At 36.7% G+C, this 17,887-nt stretch overlaps 1 pseudogene; it reads left to right on the top strand.

The window, feature by feature from the left end:
• The window catches only part of LOC100941607, a 48,929-nt pseudogene extending 39,509 nt beyond the window's left edge, over nucleotides 1-9,420 (top strand).
• Nucleotides 9,421-17,887: the final 8,467 nt, after the last annotated feature.

Genomic DNA, 17,887 nt, shown 5'->3' with positions numbered 1-17,887 from the left:
TTGCTATAACTGGAAAGGTTGATTTTAGAGGTTGTTGATAGTTACCTTTAATATAGTTATATATGAAAAGGGTGTCCATTCACAACGTAGATAAAACAGTAGGTTTTTGCTTTTTCTTTCTTTCTTTCTTTTTTTTTGCAAGTGTGGAGGATTCAGTTGGTTAGTAACATTGCAGTTGATTTGAAATAATGCATTATTGTTTCAAATAGGTGTTTTAATCAATAAGCTATAATGTGTTAGTATAGACAGTGTTTAAGTTTGCTAGTGAAATGTAGCTAATCAGTGTACTTTTTAAAAGTATGTGTTATATTTATGAGTGAACAGATTAAAAAATTATTTTGGACAAATAGAAGGTTATTAGGGGCAGAGGTGGGTGAACTTATGCAGAGGGAACTTTGGAGAACTAATGCAGAAAAACTAGGTTTATATATTGTGTTCTAAGTGAATGTCTTACACCACGGATTTGGTAAATAAGATATGTTTTGTCTGAATTCTACCAAATTTAAACATGAGACTGAATTTTAATCTGTTCCAATATTTAGCAGTTATAAAGATTTTTAAAGTAATTTAGTCAGTTGCTTCAATGTGACCAAATAATGACAAAGAAAGAATAGTGTGTTTTTAAAATGGAAATTGCTTTTCCCTTGCTTCATGTAGTCTTTGTTTTTGGCCTGCATGAGATATAGCATTCTAATGAAAAGGATTTTACGTGTCTCTTTCAAATGTGTGGCATTGAGTTAATTGTGAATGTTATTGATTGAAAAGATATAAGAAACAAAAACTGTCATCAGAAAGTAACTTAAATTCTATAGGCATAAAACAAAGCTGGCAAAGCAAAACCACTTATTTTCAGGTATGATTAAAAATGTAAATCTCTTACTTTTGAGCTACCCAGGACAGGTCTGTTCTCTATCATGAACTTTGAGATGAAATCACTTTAAGTGTATAACATGATGCAAAGCCAAGTTGTTCTTTTTCTCTAAGTTTGTTTTGCTGGTGGTGATGGCGTGAGCTTTGGTGTTTTATGTCATGTACCTGGACAGTCACAAACTTCTCGAGGACAAATGAGAAATGATAATGTACAACCAAAAATATACCTGGTTTAGCAACCTAAATAAAAGATATTCCCAGATAAATTTTATAGTAACCAGGAGTAAGTTTCCTCAAATTGAATACTTCAAAATAATCAACTAGTGCAGGCGTCCTCAAACTACAGCCCGCCTAGGACATTTATCTGGCCTGCTGGGTATTTTTGCCACCACTGCCTGTCCTGCTTAGCAGCCAACTCATCCCAGGGCCAGCAGTCTAGCCCTCCAACAGTCTGAGGGACAGTGAACTGGCCCCCTGTTTAAAAAGTTTGAGGACTCCTGAACTAGTATATTTCTTATGGGCTAGCATTGTAATTTTTTTTTTTTCTGGGGCTAGCATTGTATTAAAACTTTGTGTATATTTTGTTATTCGGTTATTCCTCACAACCAACCAGAGTGATATTGTCATCATATTCAATTTATCAGTGAAAATAGAGTATGCCATCACTGGATATTGTGTTGAAGGTCATACAACTTGCATGGTTAAATGGTTAAACTTGCAATCAAGCCCTGGTGCAATTTTTTTTTTTTTCTTGCAGTTTTCAGCCAGGGCTGGGTTTGAACCCACCACCTCCAGTATATGGGGCCGGCACTCTACTCCTTTGAGCCACAGGTGCCACCCCCCTGGTCTTACTTTCTTAAATACCTGCACAGAACTAAAGTCTACTGTCTCCCAAAGTGAATGTTCAATCAAAACTGCCTTTTTTCCTTCAAACAGAATAATCATTTTAGAAGAACATAAAAAATGAAAATTCTAATATATTTCCCCAAATGCTTTGATTACTGTTGTACTCAACAAAATATTTATTGCTAGATTTTCTATTCAGATTATTATTATTTTTTATTTTTGGTGAGGCTTTTTATGATTCACTATATTAGTAAAAAGCACAATGATAGGTCGATAAAGCAACCATGATTAATGGGAACATTGGGATTAGGTCATATCATTTTGGCCTGAAATTATACTTCAGAGGAAGGTGGACATGGGGATGAGAAAATCCAGGAATGGCTGGATCAGGGCCAAGTCTTGAGTACAAACTGAGAGTTAGGGGAGAGTCTGGTTCCAGCAGTGTTCTCATTATCTGAGAAGGTGTGGGAAATTTGCCTTAATCTGGGCTGGGTGTGTGTTTAAGGATGTTGATCTGGCATATAGAGTGTAATTGTAAACATCAGTAGAGTGTAATTGCAAACATCAGTGACCCTCAAATTAGTAGAGAATGCTCTAAAGCAATTCTTATAGTTGATTTTAATTGTCTAGAGACTCAGGCTTATGGGATTGGGTTGGTGTTGAGAGAGGAGTTGCCCAGAATTCAGTGTGATTCAAATTTCAGTAAAGTTCAGGGCCAGGATTTCCTCTTCATAAAAGAACTGGAAATGAGATAAAAATCATGATGTAAAGATTTAATCAACTCCTTAAAGGTTAGGAGAAGGGCTGTGTTCTCATAAAAATTGTATAGTTAGTAAAGCAAACCTAATTCATTTCAAATCCTAACATTTAGTAGGATAAGAATTTCTTAAATACTGCCAGGTGCCATCAGGGGATATATGTAAGTGGGAATACAAGTTAAAATTTCTCCCTGGACTATTCTGCTAATTGCCTTACCTGATTCCCAGTCAGTTCCCATAATGTTTCTTCCACATGAGAACTGTCACTTGAGCCCCAATCAACAATTCCGTAATAAGGGATGTTATTAAAGTTATGAAAGTGCTGAGGTCTACATTCTCAGAAGTACATTCTTTTGTCTGATAAATTTATATTCCACTGTCAACAAAATCAGGTCATACATTTCTTATGCTTAGTTTATATACTTTTTGAAATCACTTTACTCATATTATTACAACAAAACTGATATTTCCCTTAAATTTTCATCAACAAATAGAACTGCTGAAAATATTTTGCACAGCATAATTTTAATGGAGTCATGTAAAAAGGCCATTTTGTAATTCATCACTTTATATTTTCCATGATTCCAGGAATATACCTTTTTATGTGAGCATACTTTGAAAAGATGAGGTGAGATAAAGAAGTGCCAGAAAAGAGTTCTGCAATTACAAGTTGATTAAATGTGTAGACTTTACCATATTCCAGAGATTACATAATTCACCCTCTCATGAAAAGTATAGATCTAAGAAATTATAAAGCAGATGACCTGGTTTACTAAACTTCTCTTTAGAAAATGACTTTGTTTTATATTTATGATGCTGTGGAGTTATTCAAGTAATAATTATTTTGCTGATGATAAAAATAATATCCCATCTAGGCTGCATGCAAATATATAAAAAGTACTTTATAAATAACCAAGAATTCCACAAAGATAATTACTTTGAAACCTTTTGTCACAATTCACTAGGTATGCTAATAAGTATAAATAAGCAATTTCATCTATACAATTTTACATGTGTTATAACAGTGTTTTTGTATCACTCCCTTTAATGATGTGTATTTTAAAATTATCACAGATTCTACTCACATTTGTCATTTTGTTTTCTATGTGATTAGTATATAATAAAAATTAACATGATAATGAAGTATAAAGTGAAGTATTGAAATAAAGTATTGTAAAGGACTTTAAAACAGAAATTTGGTGATTAGAATAAAAATGGTTGTTTACAAGAGCATTTCAAAATATATATTACAGATGGCACTATTTTCGGGATGTTTTAAACTTCTTTGGGTAACTCATTTAATTCTTGTTTTAAAAAAATTCAGATTAAGATAAGGGTACAAATGATTCAGTTACATTCTTTGCATTTGTTAGATAAAGTTCAAGTTGTAGTTGAGCCCTTCCCCCAGTGGGTGTGCTATATATCCTTATATTGTGCCCATTAGGTGAGAACTTACCAATCATCCTTTCTTCTCCCCACTACCCTTTCCCTCTTCCCACTTCCCCCATACTTGAGTTTAATTGTGTTGTTCTCTTCTGTGGGCATGCAGTTGTTATCGATTACTTTCTTATTAGTTTTGCATACATTGGTTACTTTTTCATTTCTGTGATAAACTTTACCATAAAGAATGTTCTTCCACTCTATCCAGGTTAATACAAAAGGCTTAAGTCTTCATCTTTTTTATGGCTGAATAGTATTCCATGATACAAATATACCACAGTCTCTTAATCCATTCATGAGATGATGGGCACTTGGGCTGATTCTGGGTCTTAGTAATATCAGGCTGTGAAGATTTTATGAAGAAGACCACCTTGGCAATTGCCACAATACCAAACATTAGTAAATGGGACATGATTAAGCTGAAATGCTTCTGCACTGCTAAGGGTATAACTAAGGCTAATAAACAACCTTCAGAATGGGAGAAGATATTTGCATGCTATGAATCTGACAAAGGCTGATAAGTAGAATCCACAGAGAACTCAAACTAAAAAACAAAAAGAAGAGCAAACAATACTGTGCATCCCTGGGCAAGAGACAAACAGAATCTTCTCTGAAGAAGACAGATGAATGGCCAACAAATACATGAAAAAATGCGCATCACCTAACCCTAGTGAGAATAGCCCACATGGCAGAATCCCAAAGCTGCAGATGCTGGCATGGGTGTGGAGAGACAAGTGGAGGGAACACTTTTACAGTGCTGATGAGATTGCCAACTAATACAGCCTCTATGCAAAGAAGTATGGGGAATCCTCAAAGAGCTAAAAGTCGACCTTCCATTTCTGGCATTTACCCAGAAGACAAAAAATATATTTCATCATGGGGACATTTGCACTAGGATGTTCTTTGTAGTTCATTCATGATCACCAACTAATTTGATTCATTTTCAGGTGCTCACCATAGTAAAGCTATTGTTAATGCTTGTCAAAAGATTGAATAACAAGTTGACCTATCATGGCATCTTTGTTTTATTCACACTATCATGTCATATTTGAGTTATTTTACTAAGCCTGGCTTTCCATTTTTATTGAGCTGAATTTGCTATCTAATAATTCAGTTTTATCTAACAGTATTTCAGACTCTTTTGACACTCACTGTTTTGTGGTATCTAAGTCTAGGGTATTGCTACCCTTGTCTATCCTGTTAGCATTAAATTTTCTTTCATTTAACAGTAAAACTGAATAAAATTTTATTTTCTAGCTCTCACTAATCTATCTTATTTCTTATTTCCCTTGTTACCCAGATTATTTTAAAAGTGTCAGTAAAATTTCAGGTTACAAGATTTCCTTCTTCTGCAACAATGATAGTTAATGAAAAAATAATAACTTTGTAGGACTTTCCTGCATGTTAGGGCTTGGTTTATGTATAGATTCATCATTTATGTGTAGATTTGTCTCACCTTTTCATCTCTAAGGACTATTTGTGCTTCTGGGGAAGTCAGTCAACAAATTGGAACTTGCCAGTACATCTCTGAATTCACAGTGATCTCTTTTGGGATAACTTTATTTAATAATGACAAATTCTTTTCTAATGATATCTTCTTTACTACATATTAGTATATGACATATAGCAATGTAGCAATAAGGTTTATCGCTTTGTTTCCACTTCTCTCCCTCTGATCATGTCTGTTAGAAGGTTCAGCCAAGATGAGGCCATGAAAAAATGTTAATAATAAATGCCTCCCAAATATGTAAAGACATTTTGTTCTTGTTTGAGGGAACTAAATTATTTTTATATCACGGAAGAACAAAAATGTAGGAGAAAGTGATAAATACTCATCTAACTATGTTCAAATTTTGAGTAGATTTCTTGCGTTGGTTACCAATTATTTTCTCCCTAAAGAGGAAACAGGTCATTTCAAAAAGGACAAATTTCTGGCTGCTGCTGGTTAATTGCTCACCTGGACTTACGATCCCATGGAAGGGAAGCATCTTTTACAGCACAGAGATCTCTTTATCCAGTCTATGTCCCTGAGAAAGGGCTTTTCCTAGGACAATGATGAGGTTTTGCAGTGTGAGGCTGGTAATCAGATTGACTTCGGCTGAAGAGCATTGGGTAGGCTACTGGGTGCAGTGTACTCAGTCTTCATGGTTGCTGTTATCCATGTACAGTGAGAGAGAGAGAAAAAAAAAAGAATGGATTAAATGCAAACATTTAGCTTGAGAATAGAATTTATTCAGATAAGGAGATTTCCATTTGTGATTCTCTGTGTGGGAGTCTGTGTTTGGGGAAGTTTGAAGAACTCCAGGAATTGGCAGCTTGAAGCAGTGGGAATATAAACAGAGCAGAACACATTTGGGGGGAGTCTTAACTTTAAATCTGTTTAGCTCATGGAGAATTATTTCTTTACATTTTGCTTTTCCCGTCACTAACTCTGTCTAAGAGCAACATCTTCCAGTTCTAGTGTTTCTCTACCCCCAATCTTGACAAAATAATCCCTTTTCTACTTTTCTAGGCTGGAAGATATAAGCCTCTCCACATTTGTTCTCTTTTCTCTTATTTCCTCCAAATGTACTTTGCAGGGTCACAGACTTAGTAGTAATAAAGGTGGAATACTTGTTTGTATGAAATTCCTCTTTCCTGCCTTATGCCCTGAACAAGTTATTTTGCATTTTGAGGCCAACTCTGCTAAACAGGTCTCTGGTTTCAATGGGTCCATTCCAGGCCTGGTACACTTTCTCTCAGGCATTGCGTTTTTTTGTTTCTCCGAAACACTAAGCAATGGTGTGAGCAAGTATGTGTGTGTTTAAGGTGGAAGCACAGATTCCATTCACTAAGTAGAGGTTTTTAATATTAATATTTAAGTCTTTTTTTTTTTTTTTTTTGAGACAGAGCCTCAAGCTGTCCCCCTGGGCAGAGTGCCGTGGCATTACAGCTCACAGCAACCTCCAACTCCTGGGCTCAAGCGAGTTTCCTGCCTCAGCCTCCCAAGTAAGCTGGGACCACAGGCGCCCGCCACAACGCCCGGCTATTTTTTGGTTGCAGCCGTCATTGTTGTTTGGCGGGTCCGGGCTGGGGATTCGAACCCGCCACCTTAGGTGTACGTGGCTGGCGCCTTAGCCGGTTGAGCTATAGGCGCTGAGCCATATTTAAGTCTTTAAAGGAGAGTTCCGAAGGCAACTTTTAAAAATAGCAGCCCATATGTATGTTTCCAAAATTGAAATAGTATTATATAATAAATTTGGAAATATAAACAAATAAATCCATAGCAGCACTCACAGAGTAAAATAGTGAGAAATTTCTGGAAGATATAGAGGAAATGGGATGAAAATGAGGTGAAAGACTGGATCTACATACGAATAATCAAACTTATAGAAGTGGAGAAAAAGGGCCCTGAAACTTAGACCTCTAAGGTCTAAGGATTTAGGATTATTCTTCAGTACCCTTAAAAATATTGCTCATTGTTGGATGAAAATTGAAAGGAATCTACTTATCCTGGTTTGCGATTAAAAATTAAGATGTATCTTAGCTGCACAGCCTAATAGTGAAAAGTAAAAAGAGCCAATGAATGTTGGGGCTGTAAGCCAGAAAGCTCATAAAATAAATATCCCCCTGGGATCCAAGCTAAGAGAGGGTAGAGGGAAGAGACAGGTCCACTAGGAATTTTTAATTTTTTGGCTTTGAAATGTGTGCTGTAATCCCCTCTTCCATCTCACCTAAGGCATCTTTCATAAAGATGACTTTGCTTCATTACTTTTTAAAAAAATATGAGATTAGTGGCCTTCCCAGGGAACTAAAAAGGCTCCAAGACTCTATCCAGGTTGAGGTTGACGTTGTACATGCAGGTAAAAGGTAAAGGATGGTTTCCATACCTATGTGGAGCTACTTGTATCAGGTACAGTGTTGAAATAAAAAATATGAACTGTCATATTTACTACTCAAAATTTGCCAATTCTTAAGAAGAGAAAAGGTATGTCCACAAATTTCAGTTCAATAATCGAGAGAAATCATGATTTTATTTCAAGATTTTCAGTGACTCAGTAGAAGCACAGAAATGTAGTGGCTGTGTGAACTGATCAGTGAGTGAGAGGTAAAAAGTTTATGGTTTCAAATGCAAAAGAATAGGCAAACTCAGCAGCTCTAGGGGATCCATGCATGGTTGCTAAGGTCCATCTGATGAAACTGTGACTTGGTGGGCACGCATTATTACCACACGTAATAAGAGACCCTTGTCTGCAGTATCATGGGAGGACACGAAGAAGCAGAACTTTGAGGGAAGAAGCCAAAACCTACCAAAGTGTAAACAAGCTGGAACCAATAGGCTACCCCTTAAAAATGATATACCCCAAGAAAAAACATAAAAAGAACAAAAAGAAAAAAGAATACTTAAAATAAGATGTGAATGGATTGATGGAATACCTAAGACAGAACTCATAGATGGTTCATAATGGGGAGATTATAGCATCAGATATACAGGAGGTAAGGGATGAAATTGCAGTCGCTTTATTATTATTTTTTTATTAAATCATAGCTGTGTACATTAATACTATCATGGGGCACAGAATGCTGTTTCTATATACACTTTGAAATACTTTCATCCAACTGGTTAACATAGCCTTCATGTCATTTTCTTAGTTATTGTGTTAAGACATTTATATTCTACATTTAGAGAGGTTCACATATACCCTTATAGGATGAGCCATAGGCGTGCAAGACATTTAGTTTGTTATTGTTAAGTTATTGTGTTAAGACATTTATATTCTACATTTAGAAATATTCACTAAATAGGTTCATAGGATGAACTATAGGCATGATCCCACTAATCACAGTCTCTCTTCCTACAGTCCTCACCCATCCTACCCCTCCCCTCCTCTCCCTCTCCCCTTTCCCCATATTCTTGGGCTAAAATTGGGTTATAGTTTTCCTATGAAAGTGATAAATTAGTTTCATAGTAGGGCTGTGTACATAGGATATTTTTTCTTCCATTCTTGAGATACTTATTGCAGTTGCTTTAAAGAAAGACAGTTGGTGGGAAGGAAGATGATTGAAAAGATAAGCAGCAGAGAAAAGTGCAATGGTATGTTTCTACTATAGAAAACCTGGTGACAGAATTGCAGACTGCCTAGCTGCACTTGAAAATCAAGATATGGGCACTGGAATATGTTACCAGTGTGGGTCCACAGAGCATGAAATAACCAAGTGTAAGGCTAAAGTAGACCCAGCTGTTGGTGAATTTCCTTTTGCAAAGTGTTTTGTTTGTGGGGAAATGGGACACCTATTTAGATCTTGTCCTGATGATCCCAAAGGACTCTATGCTGATGGTAGTGGTTGCAAACTTTGTGGCTCTGTGAAACACTTAAAGAAAGATTGCCCTGAAAGTTAGAATTCAGATCGAATGGTCACCATTGGTCACTGGGCAAAGGAAGTGAGTGCAGACTATGAAGACATTTCGGATGCACCTAAACCACAGAAACCCAAAACAAAGATCCCTAAAATTGTTAATTTTTGATAATGGCCAGTACAATTGTTAGTTACTGCCTCATTGCCACTTTCTAAACTTGGCCACTTCACTAAGTAGAGCTAGGCTCCTTGGAGTCAAACCTTTATTATAGATATATGGTTTGGGGATACTCAGAAACAGTTTTCTGCATTCTCTCTGTAAAACTTCTATCACTGTTTGGAGAAAATTACTGAAAAAAAGAATGAGACGATTAAATTGGATTTTCTAAAAGAACGTATTTTTAACAGATAGAACTTAGAAGTATCTAAGTGATTACATACCTGATTGTAACAGTCATCTTTTTTAAAAGCAAAATTATGCATTAATGTAAACCACCCCTAATAAAGGGCACTGCTTGTTTTTGGAAATGAAAAAAAAATGCAAAAGAATAAAAGCTGAATTAATGTAAGAGTATTTAATTTAACATGTGTAGTTGGTAAACACTTCCTGTATGCAATAGGAATCTGACTAGGGCTTTATCCTCACTGGTAGAATAGCTACAGTGAAGGGAGTTGTAAAAGGACACAAGAAAGAAGGAAAAAGATAGTAAGCATAAAATTTCATACCTGTCTTGTAGGAAGATGATGAAGGGTCTCCTAAGGAAATGGTGAAGACGTCAGTAATAAGCATGAAGAATAACATTTGCTGTACATTTACCTTGTTCCAGGTATTATTCTCATAACTCTATGTGTAGTTAATTCTCATATTTTATGAATTAGATATAGTTATTAGTATCCATTCTGTAGGACATAAACTGATAACAAAGAAAAGTAATTTGCTTCAGGTCGGCTGGCTGGAGAAGGGTGGATGGAGCCGAACCCTGAGCCCTCCCTGCAAGCTGGCTCCAGAGTCCATGCTCATGGTCATGGTGCTGCATCAGCCCTCAGGTCTAGTGAGCACCATGGATTGCTCCAGGGTTCAGAAGCCAAAGGGGGAGAGAGTTTCAGAAAAAGAGAAAGTGGTTGTCTAGTGGGTGCTGAAGGATTTTTCCAGAGAGGTCAAGATAGGCAACCTCTACGGGAGATCTGGAAATTGATAGAGTATCTTTCAAAGATTACTTTTTAAAAAAAGTATCCAATGTACTCAATACTAATATGAAACCAGTATATAAACATACACTCATAAGAATGATAAAACACAAAGATAGTCTGGCAAAGGGAAGGGGTGAGGAGGGAGGGAGTGGGCAGTTGGTGGGAGGTGGGAGGAGGGAGGATATTTGGTGGGATCTCACTGAACTGCGCAATGCCAGGGTATTTAGCACGCCTCCCGCCCCCTGGGTGAGGGGCTCTCCTACAACTTGAACTTTACCTTGGAATTGAGAACAATGTAACCTAAAAATTTGTTTCCTCATATGAATTTGAAATAAAAAAAGAAAGATGAAGAAATGAAAGTATAATGAAGGCATACAAAATCCACACACGAAAAAGGAAAGTTTAATGAAGTCAAAAAAAGCAAAAACAGATTTTGAGAGGTTAAGAAAGTGTGTCTCTGGTGTTCTTTAGATCACCTAATTCAGAATCACTTTGGGTGCCTTTTAAAAATTCATATTCCCTGGGATACATGTACATTCTAAGTTCTCTGGGATTCCTCGGGAAGATGTAGTTAAAGGAATAGAAAATCAATAAAAGCGGGGGGGGGGGACAAAAAATACAGTAAATCAGTGAAGAGAATGTTTAAGTTAAAAGGGGTGGGGGAGAAGGATGAGAAAGAGGAATGAGATGGCCACAGCCCCATTTGCGTACCTCAGTCTGCGAGGGAAACTGCTAGAAAAGTATTTTTGTGACCATCTGTTTGTATTCTAATGACTAATTTGTAGCCCAGGGGACTAATCAAAGTGCTTTTCTCTTGCTATATTTTCAGTTATGTTTTAGGGATTCTTATCGATCTACCAGTCATGAAAGCAAGTAACTGTCTCCCTTTAAATCTAGCTCTGGAGGTTATGAAATAATCCCAAGCATTATAGGTAATTTGAAGACCAGATAATCCATCTGTGCAGGGACAAGAGGATATGAACATTCAGTTTGCATCTGGTCTTGTTCTGTTTGCTTGGCATTCTATCAAATTTTAGAGCTTTGTTATAAAGGAGTGTCCAAGAGTATATACTATTTCCTTCAGCCATATTTTACGTATTTTTCCTGTTTCTTATCGTATCTTCACTTGTTGAGTATATTTTCTTCATATGGTGGTAAGATATTTTTTCCCAGAAGTACATTTACATTTTTAACCTGAGAAATGCTCACTGTACAATTATGGAGTAACACATCAGTGCTGAATGTTCTATCATGTCTCCTCTGTTCTTCCCCACACCCGTCACGTAAGTGCTAGAGTCCCTGTCTCTCTAGGATATCATGCCTCGGAGAGTTACCAGGACAAGGAGTCTTTAGTATTTTTCCTTTCATTTCATCCCCCATCTAAAATTCAAAGTCCTTGGTACATTGATTTAAACCTTGAGGTATCTGAATACTATTTTGAATAGTTACCTTTCCTTATGTTCCATTTACCCGTTATGAAGTCTAAAAGCGACCCAAATTGAAACGTTTAAACAACAAACCGCACTATCCTTATTTTATTTCAACAAAAATTGAGAAAATATTACCCATTACATTTGTCAAGGCTGAAACAGATTTTAGAATTATACTTACTTATTCTAATTTCAAAATCTAATTTTTAAGGCAGAAAAGAACAAGTTTATAAAAGTAGGGACATTTTTCTTTTTGTTATTTAAATCTTTCAGTTGAAAGTTCCAATTAATTAGGATAGTGTCAAGTAACCTAACACAGAGGTTCTTAACCTTTCTAAGTGCTGCATTGTTGCAAATGGAACAAAGGGGTCATGACCCACAGTTTGAGAACTGCTGACCTAACACAACTTATAGGTGTTCAATTAATTGTAATTTATAATTGTAATCCTGTCAGGCACAGTTTATTTGCTCTGCTAATCAAAAATCTCCTTTGCCATTACTCATGGAAATATCCCAACATTTGTAATTACTGCTATCAAGTTTTTATTTTTGCTTCCACAAAATGATTTTTACAATTTGCATAAGAAATATTTTTTAGTTAAAGGAAACACTTCAATAATGTATAATATTCTCACTTATACGACCTTCAGAGCCTATTATAATTCCATTGCATTTCTTATGTGGAATAACAAATCAAAGCAGAGGTCTCTAAATTCCATGACCCTAATCCTGAAGTAACTTCTTTACCAAAGTTATCAATAATTTTTGTACTTCTCTCACATAAATGATTTATTTTCTATTGATATATAATGTACATATTTATGGAGCCATGTGATATTTTGACACATGCATACGATGTACATCAGGGCATTTAGGAGATCCTAAATCTATCAACATTATTGTCATTGTTCACCACATGAGATAGACTCATTCCATGATGCTTGAATTATCTGCCTGATTTTCACTTTACACTGATAAGTGACTGCCTTTATTAACTTAATACAAAAAGCCAACCATCAAATCTTGTATACTATAATAATAATTTCTTTGAAGATAATTGCAATCAAATTATATCAACCAAATGTCATATTGCTTTTAATATAATGAAGAGGGATGCATTTATTTTCTGTGATGGAATGGTACTGTTAGGAATCCAGTAGATAGAGGGTTATATTCAATTTAAAACAGAATAAGGTTATGTGATTGTGAAGTAGTCCTAACTGTGCAGAGATTGCTTATCATATGTGTTAAAAATTAAATAAAAGTGGCAGATATAGGAGAAAATGAAAAGTGAGACATGAAGTTCCAGAGAGGCAAGAGGTTCATGACTTGAAGGAGCTTTGGGGCTAGACTTAAAGGAACTTTGGGGCTCATACCTCATGTAGGACTCCAGACTCCAAGATAATTCTACTTTGGTGAGTTTGTGTAAAGTAAAGAGATAAAACAAAGAAGGCTTATTGTGCTAGTCCAGCACAAGCCTCACTTGCCTTCTGGTGGAGGGGAGGGACACATATTCTCCTGTTTCCCCATATGGTGAAGCCCTTTGTGGCTGAGTTGAAAAATTTTGGTTCTGTTCTGGAGCCTGGGATGGTGAGGGGCAAGGAAACCTCACCTTCTAGATCTGGGCTTGTTTAGTGATACAGCAGAGATTCAGAGTGGTTTGCAGCATCAGCATAAATTAATACAGGGTCAGGTAAGCCAGACAATTATCCTGGTACTCAGTCAAGCTGGAAATGATGTGAGCTTTAGTTAGCAGACAGATTTCAGCAAGAACACAGCAGAATGCCCTTGGCTAGGTACACATACAAACAGTCCCTAGGAGACATAAACCAGCATATTCTTGGGACCCTTATTCCCAGAGATCACTCTTATTCCCAACTTTTAAGACTTTGCTCTATATACCAAAAACCTTTCTGGACAGGAGCAGAAGAAATGGGAAGTAAGCTAAAAGATTGGATGCTAAAACTAAAATTGAGTCACCCAAATGGGGACATGTGAATTAACAGAGAGAGGGAGAGCAGCCATGATTAGCACATTTACATATTAATTTGTAACTCTGCTGTACCGCTTACATGGTATAAGTGTAAAAGATATCCAGAAGTTTCCTATTAAAATGTAGCTGAGGATGCTGGTTGTGAGCAAGACTAGCCCCCAAATGTGCAGAATCCACTGCAGAATGCAAATATAGGATCACTTGTTAAAAATCTACTAAGAATTTCAGGGGACTCACAGTATAACATTAAACCACGAACAGGTCCCTTATGAGTGTAGGACCCTTGGTGACTGCACAAGCCACAGGCCATGAAACTTGCCCTTGCTGTGAGCTTGCCTAGGAGGTTACAGCCTCAGGGAGGACCTGGCCCTATAAGCAATGGCTATTGGTAACATCGCTCAGCCCAGCAAGTGATGGGGGTTCCAGTTGGACATCAGGGGAAATGTACTATTAAAAGGAGCAGAAGTGGAGCCCAATCAGTAAATGGGATATGGCTCATTCTCTGTGGGAACGTACCAAAAGCAAGAGAATTGAATGTGAGTTCATCAGACACAGATTTGTACATAGAGACCAGAAGGGAGCCCAAAAACCAGGGAGAAGAAAATGGTTGTATACAGTGGTATGTTGGTAATTATTTAACTGCCAACACATCAGAGAATAAAAACTGTAGTTTATAACATTTACCAATTTTAAACAATTAACCATGAAACTATCAACATGATATTAGAGAAGACTGAGTAGGTAATAGTTACACACCATCAGTTCTTACAAGCCAGTGCAAGGTTTCACCACATCTCTGGTTGTATGTGTGGCCAGTAGGTTCAGAGGATGCTGCAAGGACTTTCATTGGTAGAAATACATGACGATAGGCCAAATAATATCCCTCTAAATATGTGTATATCCCATTCCCTGACATCTATGGATATGTTGCCCAACATAGCAAGATGGATTTTTCAGATGTAAGTCAACTCAGGATCTTGAGATGACATTATCATGCATTATCTGGGTAGGAAAATGTAATCAGGAATGTCCTCTTATGAGAGAGACAGGCGGGTCAGTGAAAAGGGGATGTGATAATGGAAATAGAGGCTGGAGTGATGTGCTTTGGAAGATAGAGGAAGGGACCAAAGAATGCATATGACTTCTAAAAGTTAAAAGAGGGAAGGAGATGGGTTCTCCCTTTTGAAGCTATAGAAATGAACACAGACCTTCTGGCATCATAGGATTTTAGCCCAAAGGATCTCTTTCAGACTTCAGATAATCCATTTGTTTTATTCTAAGCCATCAAACTTGTGATTATTTGTTGCAGTAACAATAGGAAATAGATGCCATTTTCTTCCCAGGTGCTATGAGGTCAAACAAATACTCACTATCCAACCCAGATAGCTGCTGGTGTTCTTTTAGAAGAGAGACGGGGATTAGAAATATTAAGCATTTGTCTGAAAGTATTACCGAAAGAGATTGTTTAAATTACTAAATGAGTAAATTGAGATTTATTCCCTAGCTCTTAGGCTTAAGATAGTTAATTTTATGTATCAATTTGGGTATGCCATCATACCCAGATACTTGTTGAAATGTTATTCTGGATGTTTCTCTGAAGGTGTTTTTTTCATTTAGATTAACATTCAAACTGGTAGACTTTGAGTAAAGCAGATGGTCCTCCTTAATGTGGTGGGTCTCATCCAGTCAATGAAGTCCTAGATAACAGCAAAGAATGATCGTTTGAACAAGAAACAATTCTGCCAGCAGATTCCCTTTGGACTTGAATTGCAACTCTTCCTGGAGTCTCCAACCTAGTGATTTATCCCATCAGATTTTGGACCTGCCAAGCTTCTGTGTTTGTGAAAGCTAATACAGATCTCTCTCTCCCCACCCCCATACATAGACACACACATACACCGCTTTTTGGTTTTGTTTCTCTGGAGAACCCTAAATAATCACACAAGTTTAGATTGAGTACATTTGTAACCTCAATGTGCACATAACCTATCACCTGTAGGAGTAGTCACCTTATTCAAACCTTAATTACCCCCCTCTTCAACCCACAGTGTCTAAAATGGCAAAAAGCTGTATCTCCTTTGTGTTCATAAGAAATCATACTTTTGGTTTCTAATGGATATTCAAGATTTTCCTTTTCTCTTCCTTTGATTCATTAAAGAAAAGTCTCATTTAGCTGCTAGCACAGTGCTACCACTGTCAGCTCCCTCAAACGGGCCTGTGATGTTCCTTCCGCAGGCCCAGTACATACCAAAGGTGCCTGCGATCTGCCATGTCCTGTCCCACCTTCTCCGTGGCATAGAGGAAGACACATCCAGAGTTGAGACAACATCTTCAGGTTGAACATGTTGTACTAGGAAATCCAAATTAGAAGGTTTTATTTTAGTTTTTAATTCACAACTCTTCTCCCTAGATAGAAGTCTGTGCTGGATAGGGCTTGGGCCAATCTGGAATCTTTATTTCCTCTTCAACATTCCCAGAATGGTTTACTCTCTAGTTCCTTTTGAGATAAGTTTTCCCAGGAGGCTCAAGGTCCTCTTATAGTCTCCTGAGGGGCCCATCCCCATATGCTCTCTATACGTGATCAGATAGTTATAGATTTTTCACATCGGTATAACTACTTCCATCAGTTATATTTATTTTAATTTTATTCTGAATGCTCCTCCTGGACTATTAAATATAATTTAAAAACTCACACATGGATTCAGGGCAAGCTAGATAAGTTATATCTTAACTGCTGTGCCTATCCTTCTATACTTTAATGTGTAGCAGACTAATTAGGTTAGTGGCCTAAAGGAGGAGATTAAAAATATTTATCTTCATTTTAATACCCAATGCTATGAGTTTATCTTCTCTATAAAAAATTCACTGTTTAGAACCTAAGGAAAGTAGGTACCCATTCTCACTATTAATTATTGACCTAAAAATATTTTTGTCAATTTTCATGTTTATGGGGGTGTTTTTCTAAGCATTTACCATTGATTTCTTTGGGTAAAATCTAGTATGGACACAACTCTTTCCTACTGAGGGATGTTTGTGTAAATAAAAGCAATGCAACTATGTGCATTCTATAAGTATACATGCTATACAAACACACCACAACTCAGGAGCCATCTGGCAGTTACTGCCTAGCTTGTGATATGCATAAAGCCCCGTTTGAATGTGGAGGAGAAGATGGAAATATGACCAATATGAAAGCATGATCTTCCTAAAATAAGACTGGTGCTCCTGTTGATGCTTTATTTCTAGTTTTTTTTCTAAATATTTCTGGCATTTTTTAAAATAAATACTTTATTTATTTATTTTTTCAGTTTTTGGCCAGGGCTAGGTTTGAACCCACCACCTCCGGTATATGGGGCCAGCGCCCTACTCCTTTGGGCCATAGGCACCACCTTCTGACCTTCTTTTATTTGCCTTGATTACCTTATTAGACTCTGAAAAGAAACAGACAGATATAGGAATGTAGGTGGAAGTTGTCAAGGCTGGTGCAAAAGTCATTGTGGTTTTGGACCATGAATTTTAAAGCATTATATCTAGGCTCAAGAACATCTTCTTTAATCAAGAGAGGAACCACAAAAATCAACACCTTGTATCTGAGATATGTATCCAGGTAGATGAATTAACAGACACTTGTATTAGGAGGTCTCTGTGTTGGTGGTTCTAATCAGCATCATCTGAGAAGTTGGGAACATCTGTACAATTCTTGGTGCCTATCCCAAATATATGAATCACAAACTCCAGGGATAGGGCAAGCTGTCTGTGTGTTAAAGAGGGCTGTGGGTGATTTTTTTGTAGACTCAAATTTAAAAAGCACTGCTCTTTGTAATAAATAACACGTCAGCAGCGATAATTTAAAGATTAAATAGATAATTTATGTAATATATTTAGTGCAAGAAAAGTTAACCTACAGTAAAATAAGTATCATCTATAATTATGGTTAGTCTCGTTAAATGCTATAAGCAGCTAGAAAACAAATCAAGGTTGGGAAACAAGCACGTACATAGACGTAGACTTTTTGGATTTAT

This window comes from Otolemur garnettii, unplaced genomic scaffold (genome assembly GCF_000181295.1).
Source record: "Otolemur garnettii isolate 467f Iridium unplaced genomic scaffold, OtoGar3 scaffold00002, whole genome shotgun sequence".
In the NCBI taxonomy this organism is placed as follows: Eukaryota; Metazoa; Chordata; class Mammalia; order Primates; family Galagidae; genus Otolemur; species Otolemur garnettii.
Note: the sequence above shows the minus strand (reverse complement) of the source record. Positions and strands in the feature narration are given on the sequence as shown.